Source organism: Hylaeus anthracinus, unplaced genomic scaffold, assembly GCF_026225885.1.
Source record: "Hylaeus anthracinus isolate JK02 unplaced genomic scaffold, UHH_iyHylAnth1.0_haploid 11985, whole genome shotgun sequence".
NCBI lineage: Eukaryota > Metazoa > Arthropoda > Insecta > Hymenoptera > Colletidae > Hylaeus > Hylaeus anthracinus.
Window position 1 is genome coordinate 9,784,887 of NW_026534333.1, and position 20,592 is coordinate 9,805,478.

The following is a 20,592-nucleotide window of genomic DNA, read 5'->3' on the forward strand; positions in this document are numbered from 1 at the left end:
ATAATTTCCAAGAATACCAAAGGTGCTGATAGTCACCGATTGCTTCTGTGTACAAGGGAATCAGAGTTCGGTTCAGCTAACAAATTCTACATCACTAACCAATGGAATCCTACTGTACATCGACGACCAATTATCGAAACATTCATCAAAGGGAAAGAACCATCCTATAATACGCACTCTGTCGTTAGGTGATCCGCCAAATTACTTCAAGGGCTGCATTACAGTCTAAAAAGGGGTGTTCAGTCGTACCGCGGGGCTATCAATAACAAATTCAAAGGAGACCACGATCATCCACTTAGGCCAAAAGGGAACGAACTCCCGAGGTCCTTATTTCCCCTAACCAAGGTGTCGTGGTCCACAATGATCTGCTCGATGGCCCTTGCATCGCGAAACTATTCAGTCTCTCGTCGTCGGAGTCGAGGCCAACAGAGGAACCTTAATGGCATTATCGTCGTCTCTATCCGTCACGCGAGTCCTACGAACAAACTCGAGAACCTACTCACGGGGCCAAAAAAATTAAGCCACCCGTTTCTCGTGCACGTCCAGAGGACGGAGGGGAAGAAAGAAACGGACAAAGCAGCTACGAAGAGATCAGTATCGATGGAACTGTTTTTCATCGGTCCTTTCTTTCGTGGCCTCTCGTAGTTCTCCTCTGGCAACTCGGACGAATCGCGCAACGCGAACGAGTACATCGACCGGGCCCTATTGTCGCGAGCAAATAAGGCCATTGTGGTATCATTTAAATAACGGAGAAGGGGGATGGGGCGCCGAATACGTTAATGACTCGCGAGACGGGCCCTGTGAAGCCGAGCGTATCGGGCGTTATTTTATTATTTCCTGCGCCGGGGTGGCACGGGGTGAAAGAAAAAAAATCGAGAAGTCGAGTGGTCGCAGGGCCGAGAGAGAGAGAGAGGTCGTTTAATAGAAATCGAGAATAAGCTTTGTCCATTTGTACGGGCATGGCCCTCCGAGAAGCTCGAGCATTGTGAGAGGAGCCGAGTTTGTTCTACGCTACTCGCGTCTCGGATCGAGGTCTTAATAACATTTTCCTGGGGGTCTCGACTTCGGTCTGAAACGGACGGGAGATGGCGATCGACCCCCTCGGTGGCAGAAGTAAATATTGTGGTTATCGAATCGAGAGGCAGACATTTTGTCAGTCCTTCTACGAACGCAGAAGGAATCGTATTGGCTCAACTGGTGGCTGGAAATGTGTATAAGTTTTCGATTTTAGGAAACTCTTTTGGGAAACAACATTTCGATGCAGCTAAAATATGATACACCCCCTTCGCCTCGAATTCTCAATTTCCACCGTTCCAAAAATTAACTACTAGACTGTCATCGCAAAACTCATGTCGGAGAGGCACGAACTCTCTTTTCCTTAACATTTCAATGCAATCAAAATATGATACACCACCAACGCCTTCGTCTCGAATCCTCAACTTCCACCGTTCCAAAAATTAACTGTTACAAAACTCATGCACTTCCTCGTCGAAGAGGCATCAGCTCTATTTTCCTTCTATTCGCGATTGCTCTCTAATACGCTCGCACGTGTCCACGGCGGTATCGTGAATCATGCGTCGTTCCTGGTCGAGGTTGACTCGTGTCCATTCGTCGAAACCAACAATACCCGTCTCTCGGACGTAAGGCAAGTCCCGCCAGCGAATAGTCTTCGTCGCTGTCTTCGGGGAATGCTAATATAACGCTAATATATAGTTTTTTGCGTGGTCGTTGCGGTTCGCCTTCGACTGCTTCTGCTTGACGACGTTTGGGGTGTTCATCTTCCTTCCTCTTTGCCGTCACCGTCGCGTTTCGAGCACGGAGACTTCGGGGTGGTCGTAAATTTCGACGAAAACGCGAAGGGACGCGCGGGGGAGGCTTCCAAGAAGCGCAATTTCATATAAACACCTCGTTATTTACGAGCAATCTTTTTTTTTTCTGCCTCCTTCGAAGACATATTCGCCGAGAGACCGAGTGGCTAATTTGCGTCTCATCGGTTCCTAGTCCCTGACGCGTCTTCGGTTTGGCCGGTCCTTCGAGGGCTGTCATTTTTCATGGTCTGAGTTATTCGTTCGAGTGGATGTTTTGAGATAGTTTTGGATAGAACTCCGAAACGAGGAAGCAGACGAATATTATAACTGCAGAGAATAGATTTTAGAAGCCATGGATTTTACTCGCATTATTATATCAAGAAAAATCCGTTCTACTCTCCAACTCTTTCGGATCATCCTCTCTTCCCAGGCTTCTGAGAATAAATTCCGGATCGAGCAACATTTTTCCAGCCAATAATTGCCCGAACAATCGACCCGCTTATCTCCATAAATAACGAGACGACGCATTCAATTCGAAAGCTGGAAACAGTGAAATCATTCACTGTATTAAGAAGCGACGGCTATGAATCTACCAGCGGCGCACACGCGGCGCAAGTCTGCCCGGCCAGACTGTTTGGCACCATCGAACAATGGTAGCGCCCCATGCCCTTCGGCATGGGGTCCCATAAAGATTCTCAGGACCAGGCCGAATTCTTGGGCTTTCCCAGAATAGTGAGCGCGCGGCTATCTTTCATTTCACTCGACAGTGGCCGCTTGGTAAAAACGTTAGCCCTTCCTCGAACGTTATTTTGACTCGGAAATAGCCAGGATTATGCGGTATTTAAAGGCTAGCCAAAGGAGTCGCGTTCCCATGGAACTCCTACCTGGTTCGCTTATTTCTTTGTAACCCATTTTCCTGATTTCATGTTTCAATTCGTCTCCACCGTGCCGCAGTCGAATCGTCAAACAAAAATTAATTGAAACACCCTCGCCAAACAAAATCAGCGTTCCAGTGTATTAATTTTTCAGTAAGACACAGGGAACAGAAGAGGAAACGATCGGTCGCTTTTAGTGGAGCGACAACGGGGACGTCCGGTAATCGATTTCAATCGAAAACAGCACAGCGAGTCGGTTTTGTCTCTAGTGTTCCGCGAACAATGAGACGACCTCGACCCACCTCATCCGTTCAATTTTATTAGGTGCGGAATTCCGCGAGCACGAGCCGTCAGCGCCACTCTGGCTCCCAATCGCTCCTAGTTTCGCGTGCCCGCAGACTGCAGGTAATTTTTCTGCAGCGTTTCGCCGTTATTCAACGTTCCCGATATCCCTGAAATTACTGCCGGACTCGAAAACTCGAAACGGAGAGAAGCGTTTACGAGGTGAATTTTCTGAAAATTCTCCCTTGGAAGAAAAGTACACGGAGACTTATGCTGCGCGAGATGACGCGAGTCTGTACATGCCGAATTTATAGATTCGTTTAGATTTTAAGGATAGTTTAGTTTTTGAAATTCGTATATTTTATTAGCTCGTAAGAAATGAATAGAAAAAGCAAATTTGGAGCAAATCGATAATTAACCCTTTGCACTCGAGGCCTTTTTTCCTGGTATCTACCAGCAACTCGAGATGCTTTCTTAGCATTCTATTGCCACGAATGCTAAGATTATATTCGCTTCAAAAATGAGATCTCTAATTTGAGATTTGGGAATCAGGTCACCTTTGCCTCAACGACAATCATTTTATTGGCACTTCGAGTTCCAAAGAAATGAAACCTAAAGAAAACCTAGCGGTGACTGAGGGTCACCTCTCGAGTGCAAAGAGATAACCCTTTGCAGTCCAGATTTTCTGATTTTAACCCTTTGCACTAGAATATCCCCTATGAGGATACATCATAAGTCTAACAAATCTTATGAGTGACACCACTGCAAACATAAAGCATTCATGCTTTAAGAAACAATTCAAGAAAGCTACAAGAATTTTCCAGTCTAATAATACCAAAAGAAACACGTTTCCAAAGTTAGACTATTTTATGTAACGCGATTCCCGTTCGCATATTTTCCAACGGATGGTGCAGAGTGCAAAGGGTTAATACAGTTCCGTCGAGTCTCACTTGATGTAGGACAGCAAAGGGTTAAATTTCCTTACAATTTGAGCTGCAATCGATAACTAAACCTTCCATTGCAGTGGAACCCAATTCCATTGATTAATGTCAGCACCGGTGCCAAAGCAATCGACCCAAGAACTCGAAAGAATCGAGCCACGTGCTGCCTCGAGCCTCGAAGCTAACGAAGTCGGTCTGTTTCCACCTCTCAGAAAGCAACGACGCTACCGTGGGCTGCGTGAATTCGGGGGCGGAATTTCGAGGAGGAATCGGGACGTGGAAATGAAAGAATGAAGAGGGAACCCCGCCAACGGCGGGTCAATGTTTTTGTTATATCTGCCGACTCATTGGCCGCCTCGTGGGAACGTCTTTGTGGCTAGCAAACGTGGCCCACAATACGTGAATTAAAAGAAACCGGTAACAGCCGTGTTTTCCTTTAGGCGGGGGACCCGGCGCGCGGAATCGAGCTGTATTTTTGTTTTCGAAATGATTCGCGCGCAGTCACTTCCTGCCGATACGTTCGAAATTACATCGATTCAACGTCGACGCGGCGGCGCCATTGTCCGGGGACGCTTTTGTCCGACATTTCGTTACCATTGTCCCCGCTTGTGTTGCGACCAGTTCCAGAAAGATATTCGTTAAACGTTAATTGTACGCCGCTGCTTCCGCGGGGTCCAAGTTTAATTGGGATATTCGTTGACCACCGTTCGGTCTGCTTAGCGTCCGTAATTAAAATTCTTATCGATACGTGCTCATCTCTAATTTGTGGGATTTAACTATCAACGAGCGAACGAGCGCATTAAACCTCCACCCGTGAACGACGCTGGGACCCGTAACCATATATTTTTTAATGTTTCAGACTGTATTCTTTTTAATCGATTTTCTATGATGTGCCAGTGATTTGGTGAGACTCAATGAAGAAGCTCGGGAAATAGAAGGAGCTCGGGTTCCTCGGGTTCGCTAAACCCATACCGTAGCTTTGACCAAGCACAGCTACAGCCCCTGAGGGTCCCCATCACTATGTACCAGGATAAAGAAATCTACCTTTAGTCACTCTGCTCTAGGGGAGACCAGAAATCGTCCGGAGACCACATCGATGGTTCAACACTTGGAGTCATCGCTACTCCTATCATCCTATCCAACTCCATTCTCGATGCCATCGGTATAAACTAGGACGAATAATATAATCACGAACCAGAGAATCCCTCCACTTCACGAGTCAAACATTCGTTTAGAACTCCATCGAAATAAAGCAAAGTTCACGACTTCTCGATACCCTGCAATTCTCCACTCTATGCGCACTTGGAGCACGACAAGACATAACTGAAACGTCTCCGAGAAAGACGAGACGAGCATCTTCCGTTTTTATTGCGTCTCTTGTTCCGCGAGGATCTCTTTATTTCCTCGTCAACGCGTTGCTGAAGTCATCAATCCAGTCGGCACCTCTGACGCTCGCGCGCGCTCCGACGACTCCGGAATGATTTTTCGAGGTGAAAAGGCCCCGGTTGGTTGTCTCGTGGGGGCCCAGGCAACGAGTCGCTTAGAAATGCAACGAAATCGTCGGACGAACGAGCTGGCACGGTGATCGGCTCGCCACGGGTGGGCCCGGCGTGGCCGAGCGAGAAAAAGAAAAGTCCTCGCGCGCGGCCGGGCCCAGGCGAGAAACAACAAAAAGGGTCAGCAGCAACAACAACAACGGCAGCGAGCGTTAGCCAGCCTCACGCCCACAGGATTGTTCCAGTATTATGCGGCTTGGCAGGTGAGCCTTTACGCGGGATGGCGCGTCGTTTCTGTTACGACCAAACGATTCGACCGAGTAATTGAATTCTCTTTTTCGACGGGCTACGAAAAATCGGCTGCCGAGATACGCTCCTCGCCATGGAGCTTTCCGTCTCTCTCTTCCACCTTTCGTATCTTTTTTTTTATTTTTGCCAACTGGTGAGAGGATCATTAATTTTACTTTCGCTGAATAAACATGTTGAGTGCGTTACATTACTGTGGAGTGCAGGTTGGTGCAGGCGTGCTGATGCATTTTATCACGCGTCGTCCTGCGACAATTGATGAAATTTTTGACAAGTTATGGGTAGATAACGGAGGTGAGGTATAAAAATCGTGTCAAATTTTGTTGAAATATGAGAAGCACGCTGATGGATTCTAAAAAGACAGGGTGGTTACATTCTTTCGCAGCTCTTGAAAATATGTTTCGCATATTCATTTCAATAGCAGAGCAAACGGTCGACTGTGGATCCGAAGATCGTGACTCCTACAATACAAAGAACACCTTTCAAGACAATAAAAAATCCCACCTTCAAAAATCCCGCCGATAGCCATTCACGCACCCCTACACGATCTCTGAGACGTCGTTCGCGGAAAAATCGGCTCGTTTCGCAACGATCCTATAATTACCACTAGGACCTGCCAACGGTGCAACGAACCTCACTGATTAACCACTCGCGAATCGAACGGCGATACAAGTCTGAAGACGTGAACTTTCTGACACGCCTGTACACGAACGTATGGATGGCGAAAGGAAAGAAACGATGTAAATGGTCGCGGCGGGGACCGGGCCCTTCGCAGGTGAAACGAAACAATGGATGCTGATGGTGTTTGATGGATACGACCCCGTGACCCAGCTAATAAGCCGTACAAAAATAAAGAATCGCGATCGACCGACCGCCCTAGGGTCGACGTCGAACGGTCGTCGTTGTGCAAGCGAAAATAACGAGAAGACAATTGGCGCTGGCTAGCGGAGATCGTTTCTCCCCGTGGGTGATTGACAAAATAATTACGTTGTCCGCACCAGACAATTAATGAGCATTAAGACGGGGATGGAGCCTCCAGGGAGACGCGGTCCATCATTCGTTCCAGCGATTGATATATGTTTGCGCGCGAGAAATGTCAGCGTTCGCACATGTTACAAGCCTGATGCGCGTTGCCTCGATGCGTTCGTAAATACGTAATTGCCTGTATACACGCGTCGTGACGAGTCTTCCAGACGGAAATTTATCTCCTTTTAACCTGAGGAGCTAGCAATAATGCACAGGAATTCGAAGACATGTTCGAGTTTCGTTATTGCGAGGAAGGGCAGGGTGCGGTGTGATCATTGTTTACTTCCGTTTAGTAAGATAGTAATAATGATAAGAGTCTTTGATTCTGACTAGGGACTCTGAGACTCTGAGACTCTAGGGATCCTGAGACTCTGAGATTCTAGGGACTCCGATACTTTGAGACTCTCAGACTCCGAGACTCTAGGGACTCTGAACCTCTGAGACTCTGAGATTCTCGGGGCTCTGAGACTCTGAGACTTTGAGATTCTAGGGACTCCCAGATTCCGAGACTCTGAGACTCTGAGACTCTAGGGACTCTGAAAATCTGAGATTCTGAAAATTCTAGGAACTCTAGAACTCTGAGATTCTGAAGCTCTGAGATTCTAGGGACCCTGAGATTCTAGGGATTCCGAGACCCTGAGACTCTGGGGACCCTGAGATTCTAGGGACTCCGATACTGCGAGACTCTGAGACTCTGACTCAAAAGTTAGTTTTTATCTCGAGATTTAAACAGTATCTGCTGTTCAACTATCATCTGAAAAATCAGATACCTTATTCCATAACAACTATGCTTTTTCAAAAAAAAAAACAACCCCCGAAAACCCTTCGATTCTCTTCCTCTATCTCCCCGCACATCTTCCTTGTAAACGAGTTCGTCGGTCGTCAAATTTCTCGACGAAAGAATCCCGCGCGCGATTTAATTTCGAAATTTCGCGTCGACGACAATAATTAATCCCTTTTCCCCTTTCCGTGGCGCAGCCTTTTCCCTTTATTATTGCGCGCTGAAAGTACGACGAGTAGAGCGCGGCTCGAGCATTCGTGTGCACGTGTGCGCACCTGAAATGCATCTAACTAGACGCGTTGCAGCGTGCTGCACACAAGAAGAGGTGGGGGAGGGGGCCGGACGGGCAGAGAAGGGGTGTGCACCTACTTGTTCCGCGACGGCGGTGCATGAGATACACGCTCTCTCGCGGTATAATATATAATGAACATATCAGATGGCCGCCAGCGATGTCTGGGATTACATATTTGGATCCTATGTTAATGCCGAGTCGCGCTGCTATACATCACGCTGCTGTTATTGTGATTCAAAGATTGAATGGTTAAGGTACGAAGCCACGATTCTACGAGGGAACGATGGTGGACGGGTTGCACGCGGCGGGGGAAGGGTGGCCAAAGAGAAAGGGAGAGAAAAGGAGAGCGGATCGATGCGCTCGCACTTGGAGATAATATTGCAAAATACTGCCGCGTGATGCGACACAGACGTCAACGATGAGAATCCGCGAGGCGCTACGTTTGCTACGGATGTTTCGCAAAATTCTGTTTGTTCGAGTGAATTTGAACCTGATTTGTTCGGTCCACCCGTTGAGGGGGCTTGAAGGTAATTACCTCGAGGAATCCCTTACCGTTTATCCCTCGAGATTTTTGCTGAGATATTTTTGCTGAGAAATTTTTGCGCAGGAAAGATTTCAGCATCCGAATTTAAACATACATATAGTTATTGGGAGATGTTACTCGGATACGATAAGGGAATATAGGCAATTATGGGTCCCGCAGGGAAAAGGAATCGTTATCTACATTGAATGTGTTGGAGTGTAGCACAACACCTTAATTTCATTCTTTAGATTGATTCCTAACACTCGGCGCTAATCATTTACATCCACGCAAGTACGAGTACCAAGCTCGATTTCTGCAAGCTCGAGTGCCGTGTCTACTCAAAAGACGTCTTTGTACCTTTGTACTCTTCTCCGTTTCCAACAATGCACGAATGACTCAGATAAAATCCTTTAAAGCATGAGGCGTATGTATCGCGACGATAGTTGAACGGAGCATAAAGACAACCAAAAGCGCGAAGAAAAAATGCAGCCCCGTAAAAGCTTGCGTAACCCTTTGTATGGAAATCAGAGATGATTTTCGGCGGGATTTATTGTAGCATTATCCCGGGCAGCGTTTTCCGTGCAACGACGCGTGGAAAAATAAAAACGATAAAGGAGGGGAATCGCGGCGCATCGATGGCGACTTCCATCGCGGACAGATCATCGGGTGTGGGCGCGAAATCGATCGCCCCACGTCCCTTTTATTATTAAATCTGTTTCATCGTCGAAATAGTAGGCACGGGGACCGACGACTCCGAGACATCTCCCGAGATCGTTGGATAAGGCGCGTCGACCGGGCCGCCAGATTTCCATCGGGCGATCAGACGGGCTCGCGAAAAAATCAAGCGGCACTGGAATGCTTTTAAAATGCTAAAATGATCGGTGGTGAGCGATCCTTCGCGAAGGACACACCTTCGTCCCTAGCCGAGGAGTTCCATGCAGTCGATCGTCTGCGGTTCAACCGTCGATGACTCGAGAGGTTACGCGCCGTCTCGACGATTCCAAAAACGTGAGACATTTATTCTTGGTTCCGTGGAACAATAGTTAGAAACGTTTAATCAAATTTAAATTCGTTTCCGATTAGCGCGATGTCCTCTTCAGATATACGCAATATGATTTTGAAAATAAAAAGAAAATTTGGGATGGAATTTGAAATCTTATGTACGAGGTAAGGATAGAAATATTAATTTATATAAAATTTCATATTATACGTTGCATCGCAGCTAATGTTATCTAGGTTTACCGTTTATGTAATTCATGTTTATTACAAATATACTTGCCATGTACACCCTTGCTCATAAATATGTAGACACTTACAATGAATAATTAATATACACCGTAAATTATTACTATACAACTTTTGTTGCTAAATTCTATGTTGGATGTGTATTTAATAATATTAAATGTTTTGACTGCCGTATACAATTTTATAGTGAAACTATGGGATCGTTTAGATAGAAAAGTTCCGGAAGAATGTTCAATATATCAAATACATTTATGGCGAAATATTACAAAATAAATGAGATAATATTACTTCGGATACAATGAAGAAATTAATAGTATCCATGTTTGTTAAACGAAATTTTAACATTATCCAGTTGTCTCTATAGTTTTTCATAAATCATTACTAATGTGATATTAGACAAAACTATTAATAAAATATATTCGCTAATACAACATAAACATATTGAAAGATAAATGATAGAATTGATATTAATATATTCGCAACTTCTATTAAGGAAATGTCCACATACTTCCGAGCAGGGGTGTACATGGTCACTTCAATCATTCGCTTAATTTCATTTTGACGATGATACTTGTGGAAGGTAATAGATATTAGATTAATATTGCATGTTACAAATGCAGGAAACGTTTCAGAAACTTCACATCCAGAGAACTAACACTTTCCTGTACCCCTTACGACCCAGAACCCTGCCAATAAGTGAAACATTAACCCTTCGCACTCGAAGCCATTTTGTTGCAGAATGTGCCAAGAGGAATCGTGTTGTATTAAATAATGTAGCATAAAAAGCATGTAATTTACTGTAATGCTACTATGATTTACTTGTTCGTGCCACTCCAATGGAGACCTCCAAGGAAGCGTACACCTTTGAAAATGTTGTGCTCGAGAGAATTTATCTTGTCCGATCTCTACCAAAGTACTCCGGACTTCCAACGTCCGCTCAGAGGAGACATCCGAGTGCAAAGGGTTAATAGTTTCCCAACAGTGCCAACGTAAAGCAATGCTAGTTAACCACTCCATGCTTCCCGCGTTCTAACGAATTCGAAACGACGGCCCTTGTCAAATCCGAATGTCCCGCATGACGTTACGAAACCCAGGAAGAATGCGTGGACTCGAACGTAACATTGGCCCCCGTTCGAAGGTAATCGTTGCATCTTTCAGCTCGGGAGACACGATTCGTTCCTCGATCGAGCACGAAAGGGGGGGCTTTCGGAGGCCTTAATTCACACAGGTGGCACATACATATTTCTATTCGGTTAAAAGCCCCCACCGTGAACCTTTTTTCCTCCCGTCTCTCTCGCTCTCTCTCTGTGGACCGGAGAGACAGAGACCAGGTTCCGTCGGGAGGCATCATACGCCCACCTCGTGCTAGATAGGATCTTTTCAGCGGCGACCAGCAGCAGCCCGCGGAACAGGGGCGAGCCACCCGGTGCGAAGCACCACAGCCATCATCCATTTCGCCCGGAATAAAAGTTTCACGGCATGCGAGAGCGTTTTGTTGAAGCGTCTCCGAGGTGTCGGCGGACAATGTGACACGACGCCGCCCTGTGTCCCGAACCACCCGATATACACATTGTGTTGTCGCGTGATTGCGTAACATCGTAAATATCGCGGTGGTCCCCCTTTCCTGCAAATGAGCGATCGAGGTCTACGCTAGGAACCTGAGCGTTTTGTACAAATTGTTTGTTCTTCGTCGAAAAGAAATTCACGAAGTAATACTCTTACTTTGTGATCATTGAAACGCCAATTGCTTCTTTAGCTGCTTGGACCGTCCTTTCCTGTTTCAACTATGTTGGAAACAGAGTATTTAGGCCGTTTCACCGAGTGAAAATGTTTCATCGATCGATGTTCCGTTCTGTGTGCGACTCTCGAGTCGGACGGTTGTTTTTTTATTGTTTAACGTTACTTCGTCCAGTGGTATCGACCGTGTTCGAACGTACGTAGTCACGCGGTTTTTTTTTTCTTTTATTTCTGTAGGATTCATCTAACATATTATTATTACAGACTATTCTTCTATATCTTGTGACTTTTAGTTTCCTTCTTTCGGATGTTAGTTGGTGAATATTGTATAGCGTGGCACCGATTAATATTAATTTTCCCTGTTTTTATTTTCAATACTAACATCTTTGTGGAAAATACAAAATAATGATACTAACGGTACACTGATGTCGATTAAACATTTTACAAAATTAACCAGACGTGCTTGATGTAACATTAGAAATATTCCTCTGAATAATAACGTGCCAGATTAGCACTAGATTACTACTCCACAAATATTTATTTAAAATTATGGTACATCCAGGATTTTCGAGATCCTAAGTAGATAGATCGACGGTTTGGTCAGGTTCCGATTCTCGCGATATGCTGGATGGGACGATTAGTCATACACTCGATGCACTCCAATTACTTTGTTTTTGAGTGCATAGATAAACAAAGCACCGTATCGCCATCTCGAGCACACGAAGCGCGCGGAGCAACTAGCACCGTGATCAAAGAAAAATCACTCCCCCTCCGAGCAAAGCGAGAGAGCAAAGAAGAACCGCATCCCCCACCATGGTAGCGACGGAATCGCAAGATCGACGTTCGTCGTTGTCCGAGGTACGATCTCCCGGTCCGCCGACAATGGGCACCAATCAGTGGAAACCGTAGTGTCAAGTCGCCTCTAATTGTGCCATCCCGACAATAGCGAAAATGACATGGGCGTGCGCTTCACTTAAACCGTGGCGCAGGCTCCGGTCGTCGTGGTGGCGTCTAATGGGTTTTGTATTTCGTCGATTAACGTTTGCGAATGACATTCATAACCCTCCCTCCCCCCCCGCCCCCCCCCGGGGGGCCCCCCCCCCCCTCCGTCCCGCAGGAATATTCATGACTGGAAAGCCTGGTCGCGTTGGGGTCCGGCGTTGCGGTGCTCCGCAGTATCCGTGAAACACCGTGAACGTTTTCTCCCTGAGAACAGGGAGAAAGAGACGCCAAGGCGTCCAGGAGGGATGGAGGCCGCGATATGGAAGCCAGGGACGCTCCTCCCAGATACAACCGAGGAACTGGTTTCATCCCTCTTTCCACCGGTTTCGCCCCGCGCGTACGCGTTCCCTCCGTCTCCCTCGCGCTCTCGTCGTTCCGTTCCTCTTCCTTGTACGATCCAGGGAACGGCAATGGGTTACCTTTCGAAACTCGAAAGGCCAAAAAAGCCGAGGGGTCTGCGCGCGCCTCGGGAACCGGGATTCACAATGAGAATTGAGTTTCATAACCGGGCCACGCGGGCACAATGAGACGAAATTGCGTTACAACGAGGGTCCGGATTTATTATATCGTCGGTCCACGTGGTGGTGGGTTTCGCACTGGCGGAACATGTGTTTCCTTCGCTGTTGCGACCAGGGAATAATTACCCACCGCGACTGGAGGAAGGGAGGGAAGGAAAGAGCTGGCCGGGGTCGGAGAAAGGGTATCGATAATGGCCCTAGTAATTTCTAGGGATGTCGACGTCGTCACGCCCTCGGCGACGAAACGTGGAAACGGACCCGCGGAGAACCTTCCGTCGCGGAACACCTCGTGGATGCCTGCTGTGCGTTATTCTTCGTTATTATTCGTTAAAGGGGACCACTGAGTATAATATAAATATTGGGGTTGAACGAAAAGTCGGGATTTAAGTTGATTCCCAAGGAAGTTTTGGAATTTAACAGTCCCTTCGATTTAAAACGTGGATCGCCATGTCATCCATGTATGGGTGACAGTGTTTCTCACGCAAGAACCAAAAAATGAATTCTGAAAAGTAGACGTCATAGGAGATGAATTTAAATAAAATTCATGAATTTTGACGTAGTTACAAAAATAAGTACCACAGGAGACCAAACAATATTTGATCTTAGCAGAAATTTTCAAGAATATTCGTTTGGTAGCCAATGTATCATAAAGGAACATCTCAGGCTGAGAAAACGTACGTACTCGTATTCGGAAATTTTTATGACGATAGTGTCTAATATTAGGTTGTCCCAAAAGTTTCTTCCATTTTATTAATAAGTAATACATACACAATATTTTATGTCTAATGTTACATTACACAATTGCATACAAGTCATTTTGCTCCATTACTGTTACAACATCAACATCTAAGACATTAGGTTGTCTATTTATATAAATACTGCCATACAAAATAATTGGGTGCAAGTCACGTGAGAAACATTTGGGACAACCTAATACAAACACTTCGCACATGAAACGATAGCGTGCACTTTGAGTAATATTTCTGCCAAGTTTTATTAAAATATGTTAGTCGTCCCTGAAAGTCGAATCTTCGAGTCGCATGAAAGAATGTCGAATAGTATATCGAACACGTATCGATTCTACACTCCGGAGTAATAAGATTGTAATCTCGACTTTTGGAAAACGTTACGCAGTTCACTGAAAGGTGAAAGGGCGACAAATTATACGGTGCAAATCTGTCGCACGACCGAACAACAGACCCAAGGCTAGACCCACCTACTTCCCAAGCGGAACTATCGTCCATTCGCAATACAATGGTCATCCATTCACAGATACAGTTGCGATCAATGGTGTACCGTTACGAGTAACACTTCCTCGTGGTCCCCGATTGCGTGGGAAAACAAACTCCGATCGGCTAATTGCAAACCCATCAATTACTCCAGGAATTTTTTGTGAACCCTCCTCGCCACGAATTCGATATATCCATCGAGCAAAAATAATTGCACGCGAAGCAATGTCAATTTGAATTTATGAACAGAATATCCTTAATTGTAGTCAAATGAGAAATTACATATTGGAATTCAAAACTTACTTATTGCCATAAGTTCTGATTACAACATTGCCCTTTAAAGATAATCATTGAAACGTCGAACATGTGTATAATTAAACGAATCGTTAACATTTAGTGGTTTCACTTTGATCAATGTTATTAATGTTTTGCCAATTTTATGATATTTACCGTCGACACTCCTTTTACTTCGAAGGTACATCTTTAGAAACATCTACACATAATATTGTTAAACGTAGAGAAGAAAATTACTAAATCATTGAAAAAACGAGACCCATTTCGAGCAGATTAACTCTAACCCAATCTATCGAGAGATCGTAGCTAAGCGAATTCGAAAATACTCACCAAAAACTCGCCCCTTCGTTCACCAGCGATTTCACCCAAACAACCATCGGTCCCGACCGCAAACCAAAAAGGAGACCGCCAAATCGAGTGTCTCCTATCGCCCCACAATTGCATGGAACCTTGTGGGCGAAATAATCCGTGAAATCGGTCAATTAAACGTCCTGTTCGAGGAGTTTCGGAGCGTAGGGACAGGAGATTGACGAAATCCAAAGAAAAGACGCACCGGTTCCTTTGGCGGCGTCCTCTCAGGCCAACGACGCGTGCAAGGATCCTCGTCCTCCGAGTTACGCACTTGGTCCCGGGGCGACACTCTCTCCTCGCCAGAGAAGCCACGATGCAATGAGCATCCCAAAATTTAAAGGGTGCACCTAAAAATTAAGGAAGCGATGATATTAAAAATTGTTTACGCGACAATTTCAGCAAAAGTTGGGAATGACTCAGAACACGCAGTGGCATTAGGCACGCAATAATATTAAAAATAGTCACGGCACAATTTCAATAAATGTTGAGAATGACTCGGAAGCTATCGAATTTATTTTTGCAATAGCATATAAAAAATGACGATAACCAAAAGATGAATATTTGCAAAAACGGTGAAATTGCAACCTGCCGCTTCCAGGGTGCGCCACTGGATTGGTAGAAGGTAACAAGAGGAGTACACGAGAGCAGAGACACAGGAGTCCGAGAGAATGAACGAAGAGGAGCGGAAGAGAGGATAGATCGGGCTAATTCGAGGAGACAGTGATCGGCGGTGACCTCGTGGAAAGCGATACGTGTCCCAGGGTGAAGCGATCGACGGCGAACGCACTCGTGTGTTACGCATCTGCGGATCATCCTACGAAACCGACGGATGGGGATCATCGAGGGGTTTTTGGGGGTCACCAAAAGGGGAATGGGATGCCGGGAGAGGCTGAGGCAATGAATGACATAATTGAATTTCACGCAGCGTTGATTCCTCGGAGCCAGAACCGCGATGGTACGCAACCGCGGACTCCCAGGAATCCTTTCCTCTGGAGCTGGGGATTTCCGGGAGATTTGACTCTGAAGATCAACGGGAGAATCCAAGGACTAGGGGATCTCAGATTTTTCTTCAATTTTCATTTGTATACCTGTTATGTAGGTCACTTTCCCCAGGTTGACATGGAAGAAAGTAGGTAAGTATCCCTGAATCATTGGAGAAATATAATTATTTATAAATACCACAAGTGTAATATTCATTCTGATTTCCATTCGTTGTGTGCCTGGTATAGATCTGGGATTTTTCTTGAATTATCAGTTATACACTCTCTGTCCCATAACTGACCGGAATGGCTTTAAAAATAACAGAACTATCTAGAAAATCTTGACATAATCATTTTGTTTATTCAAAATATTCTCCCTCGTCCGAAATACAACGATTTGCACGTTCAAAAAGATTCAAAAAGACAGAGGGTGTATACCTGTTGCACGAATCTATTTTTTCAAGCTACCGAATCAACAACAAAATTCTGGTTCCCAATGTAACACGTGTCTTCGCCAACCCTAACATCGAATACACGATTCCCTTTGCGTACATGCTGCGTCTTTCCTCTCCTCTGAAAGACACGATCGCCTTCGATCTGGAATATTTGCATCGTATACAATCGATCAACAACGCAGAAACCATCTAAAATGTACGCGCTCGAAGTTCGGCCACTTTTCACAGACCGACACGCAATTCTGCTATTGGCATCGGGGAACGACGACGTTAACATAGTGAACGGGAACGTGCGTGTAAAACGACGATGGTTCGATCGCTGAAAATCGCGTGTCCGTGCCATCGAAGGTTTGCAAACAGGCGTCACTCGCATCCCCGTTGGCGAACCATAGACCCCGCGGATAGGATCCAAGCCCAGGCTACACTATACTTACACGATGTGTGTAAGGAACAAACGCGTTGGATGAATAGTGTTTCGTATGCTCCATCATTGACTGTAATAGCGGGGTGGAACCCCCAATAGACGCCGCTCGTATTCACCGGATTGAACGCGCACCGTGAGCATTTAGCGCTTTCCCATTGTCCGTTTGTCCGGATGTCAGCATCACTCTCTGATTGGCGGAGAGTGATGCTGACATCCAATCGCCATTGAAAATCGTTAACTGTTGACTGTGGGGTCAACCTGCCCGCCATTCAGCCGTTTCTCTCCTCGTTTCCCCTAAATAAAGCGACCCCGACCAGTCACAACATTTCCGAGCAAATTGCGCGGAGGCTTCTTTCCTCTTGCAATCTCGGGACGTCGGGCGAGAGACATTTTTATCCGTCTTTCGATGCAAAAGGCAATTCTTAATTTAAATTTAACGTAAATTTAACGAACAATGATCCAGGGAATCGAACTAATATGTATCGCGATGCTCTGACAATTACGCCAACGTCCAACCCCCTAAATTTAATTACGAGTTGCTCCATGCGCCGCATCCCTAAAAAAAAACCAGTATCTTACGACGCTGAGAGCTCACGATTCGATGCCTCGGTAACTCTCTAATCCGGAAAAAAGACTATGAAACAGATTGCGAAACGAAGGGGTACGAGCGATCGGAATATTTTAAGAGGAGCCACGAAGATAATCAAAGAGCAATCGATAATCCGAGGGGCCAGGGTCTATCGATGCGATGAGACAGGTCACCTTTTCCTCGTCGTCTCCGTAGCCGGCGACAAGGGCGGATTACGCGCGCAATCGGTTCACCTGAAAGAGGAAAGGGTTGCACCCCGCTCGGTAGTTTCGACCGCTTCTAAAGCGTTCTGTTTCCATCCCGTACGTGTCAGACACGGCGTTCACCGCCTCCCCCCCCCCTCCCCCCATCCGTGTCTCCCCTTCCTTCATAGCAGGGAACCAGGGGTGCGTATCCACTCCCCTTCTTTTTTAATCTAGCCATTGTGATGGTAATGCACAGTGTTAGTTTCACGGAAAGAGAGGGGGGAGAGACATTGTATCGCAGGCGAGGAGGGGCACGCAGGGTGTACGGGACGCGTATGTGTGCGCCTCTATGGAGCCGCAAGGACTGCTCTAATTTCAAGGGGGGTTTGTTTTACGAGCACTTCAATCCCACGGAAAGCAATACGGCCTGAGTAGGACCTGACGTCGTTGTAAACAATTCGTTCGCAGCTCTCTTTCTCTACCCGCGCCCGTCTTTCTCGCTCACAGCCTCTCGCCCCGTCTCCCTTTCTCCAGTGTAAATATCAAATAGGGAAAATTCCTTTTGACTTTTTTACGCGACCGTTACACGCGACAATGCAGCGCCCGCGGGAGAGTCGGACGTTCCATCAATCTTGGAATTGCGCTGTTTGGAATTCTGGAAGAGGGTGATTAATGAAATCCGCGCCGCTCGCGCGTTCCGTCTCGCGGAGGACCTGCCGGCCAGGAAATCGCTCGAGTCGAGGAGGGAAGGGGGCTGTGATTCGGTAAACAGAGAGATATCTACGTGTTAATGCAGTACGAAGCGATGCGCTGCTGGAAACAATCGGAGAACAACAGGTCTGGATGGGTAACGATAGAACTATCGATTCGATTCACGTTGATGAACTTTTTTTTAACCCTTTAAACATGATAACGAATATCGAGTCAAACATGAAAAGCACGAGTCGGACACGTCGTATGAACGTGCACCACAGACTTTATACCTGACTATGGCGCCCACTGTTCCACGATTAATCGTAAGGCAAGGGGTTAAAAATTCATCAATCCGCTTGTAACGATGCTCCAGCTACGATTTTTGCTACGACCCAATGATTTGCAGAAACGTACAGAAACAGAGTATTAGGAATCAGACGATGCAGAATGGAACCGTCCGATGTGTCGTGTACTGCGACTGCAGCTCAGGATTGATCGATGGTCGTTCATTAATCCTTGAAAGTCCTCGACGGTGAGCCCGTGATTAGTCGCCAGTCGCGCAATTAGTTGTTAAGAGCAACAGCGCGGTCATTAATAATCCAAGCTGCGCGCAGAACAGTGCCATATTATCGTTAACATTAATCTTAAATATTCCTAGCTTACGCCAAGGATCTCTTTCAGCCGACAAACCACCTGCCAATCCTCCGCGATCCTACATCTGTCTAGCGTTATAATACGCGTGTATCCAACGATACTTCCGATCGGAATATCTCGAACTTCCATCGGATCGGAAACAGATACGAGCAGAGACCAAGTATACAGAGAGACGCGAGGTATCTGCCTACGCTTATGCGCCTGGTAAATGACGCCATTGCATACCTGTCGCAGCGATGCCCGCGACAAAAGGCGAGAATATCGTCAGTTTCAGCGACACCCGTGACAAAACTCGAGCGTTCGCTAGAACGACGAGGAAGGGGGTGGTCGGGGGCCGAAAATCCAGCGTTAAAAAGCACACCAGGCGCTATTCGAGCCGGTCGGGACAATGGACGGTGCGTGGAAAAGTGTCCATAACCAACAGGCATGGGCCGCGACAATGGACATTCGAAGAAATGTATGTTTGGGGCGCACAATGGCGGACAAAGGAACGATCTAAGTGCCTACATGTTGCACACCAGCTTGCTACAAATACCCGGATGTGTGCCCAATGGATCCTGACGGGAGTCGCATCGCGGCGTGTCTCGGAAGCGTCTTCCACGGTGAAAGAAAACGCTACGGCGCGGATGACCGAAGAAGGTATCGCCTTTATAGACTAAATCGCTCCTTTCAATGCCGGCTACTTGCTACCGAGGGAACGGAGATTACCGACTGCAAACAAACGCATCCTTTATTTGGATTACGCGATTTCGAGTGGAGCGATGCGAATTTTCTGGTTCTAGACGCAATTGCGCGCGAGGGAGATTTTTTCGTGATTGTATCGACGACGTATTTGGGACTTGCGTTTATTTACAGAAGAACGGAATTATTACAAATCTTGTAATCAATGTTCGTTGCTAATAATTATTTTATTAGGCAACTTCTCTTACCACTCTCACAACCAAAGAATTACACTTCGTTCGAACAATTTTACTTTCACTTAAGGGGTTCATCCCGTGTGACGGTCGTTTTTTTTAACGTTTCTTTCGGAATTTTTTATAGCGAAATGAAAAAACACCCCTGGGTTTCATAAATTGAAATAGATAACGCGAGTGCAAACAACGAGTTAAATCGTGACCGGTCAACGATGTGTTAAGAGAATCCTAGTTCTACCAGTGCAATTCTCGTTTAGCCACAACTGCAGTTGAACCTCGTGATATTCAATTCGAGCCTCCACGTGCTTGTATCTCCATAATATGGACAAAGGGGATTTCTCCCGTGAGCCGCGACCTTGTCCCTTCAATAAATCGTCCACTTAATTCCTCCGCCGTGATTAATTCCTCACTCGTTTCCACATCTCGTAAACGAAAAACGTGTTTACCCAAAAGTCCGCAACCGAAACGAATGCCTACGTCTCGTAAACTTTAATTGCACGAAAGAAATACAAGTCTCGTCCCTCGATCCTTCCCTTATTAACACGGCCCCGTGCAAAACGAACACGGTCTCTCGGCAGCGTTGGAACAAGTCGAAACAAAAAGACGACCCATTAGTGCACAACGGTGGCTCAGGCCTGAAAGGGAGAGTGGAAGCACTCGCAGATTTATGGTGTCGGCGGTCCCCGTGGGACGAGAAAGGAAAACGGTTTTCGAGCTGACGTTTCGAGAATCGCGATGAACGGGACCGCAATATGGAAATATTGCCCGATCGGCGAGGACCTCGGCTTAATGGCCGGCCGTTGTAAAACCGAGAGGCCCGACCCGAAAGCTTTCTTGCGCTGTAAACAGTGCTTTCGGGAGTTGTAAACACCTATCCACGGTACCTAGTCCCGTCGCCGAACCGCAATAAACGTCCGCGCGCGTATTTTGCCCTTTTAATATCTTAAGTGGATTTTCGAGCGTTGACTTCTTGACGCACGGACACGCGGCTG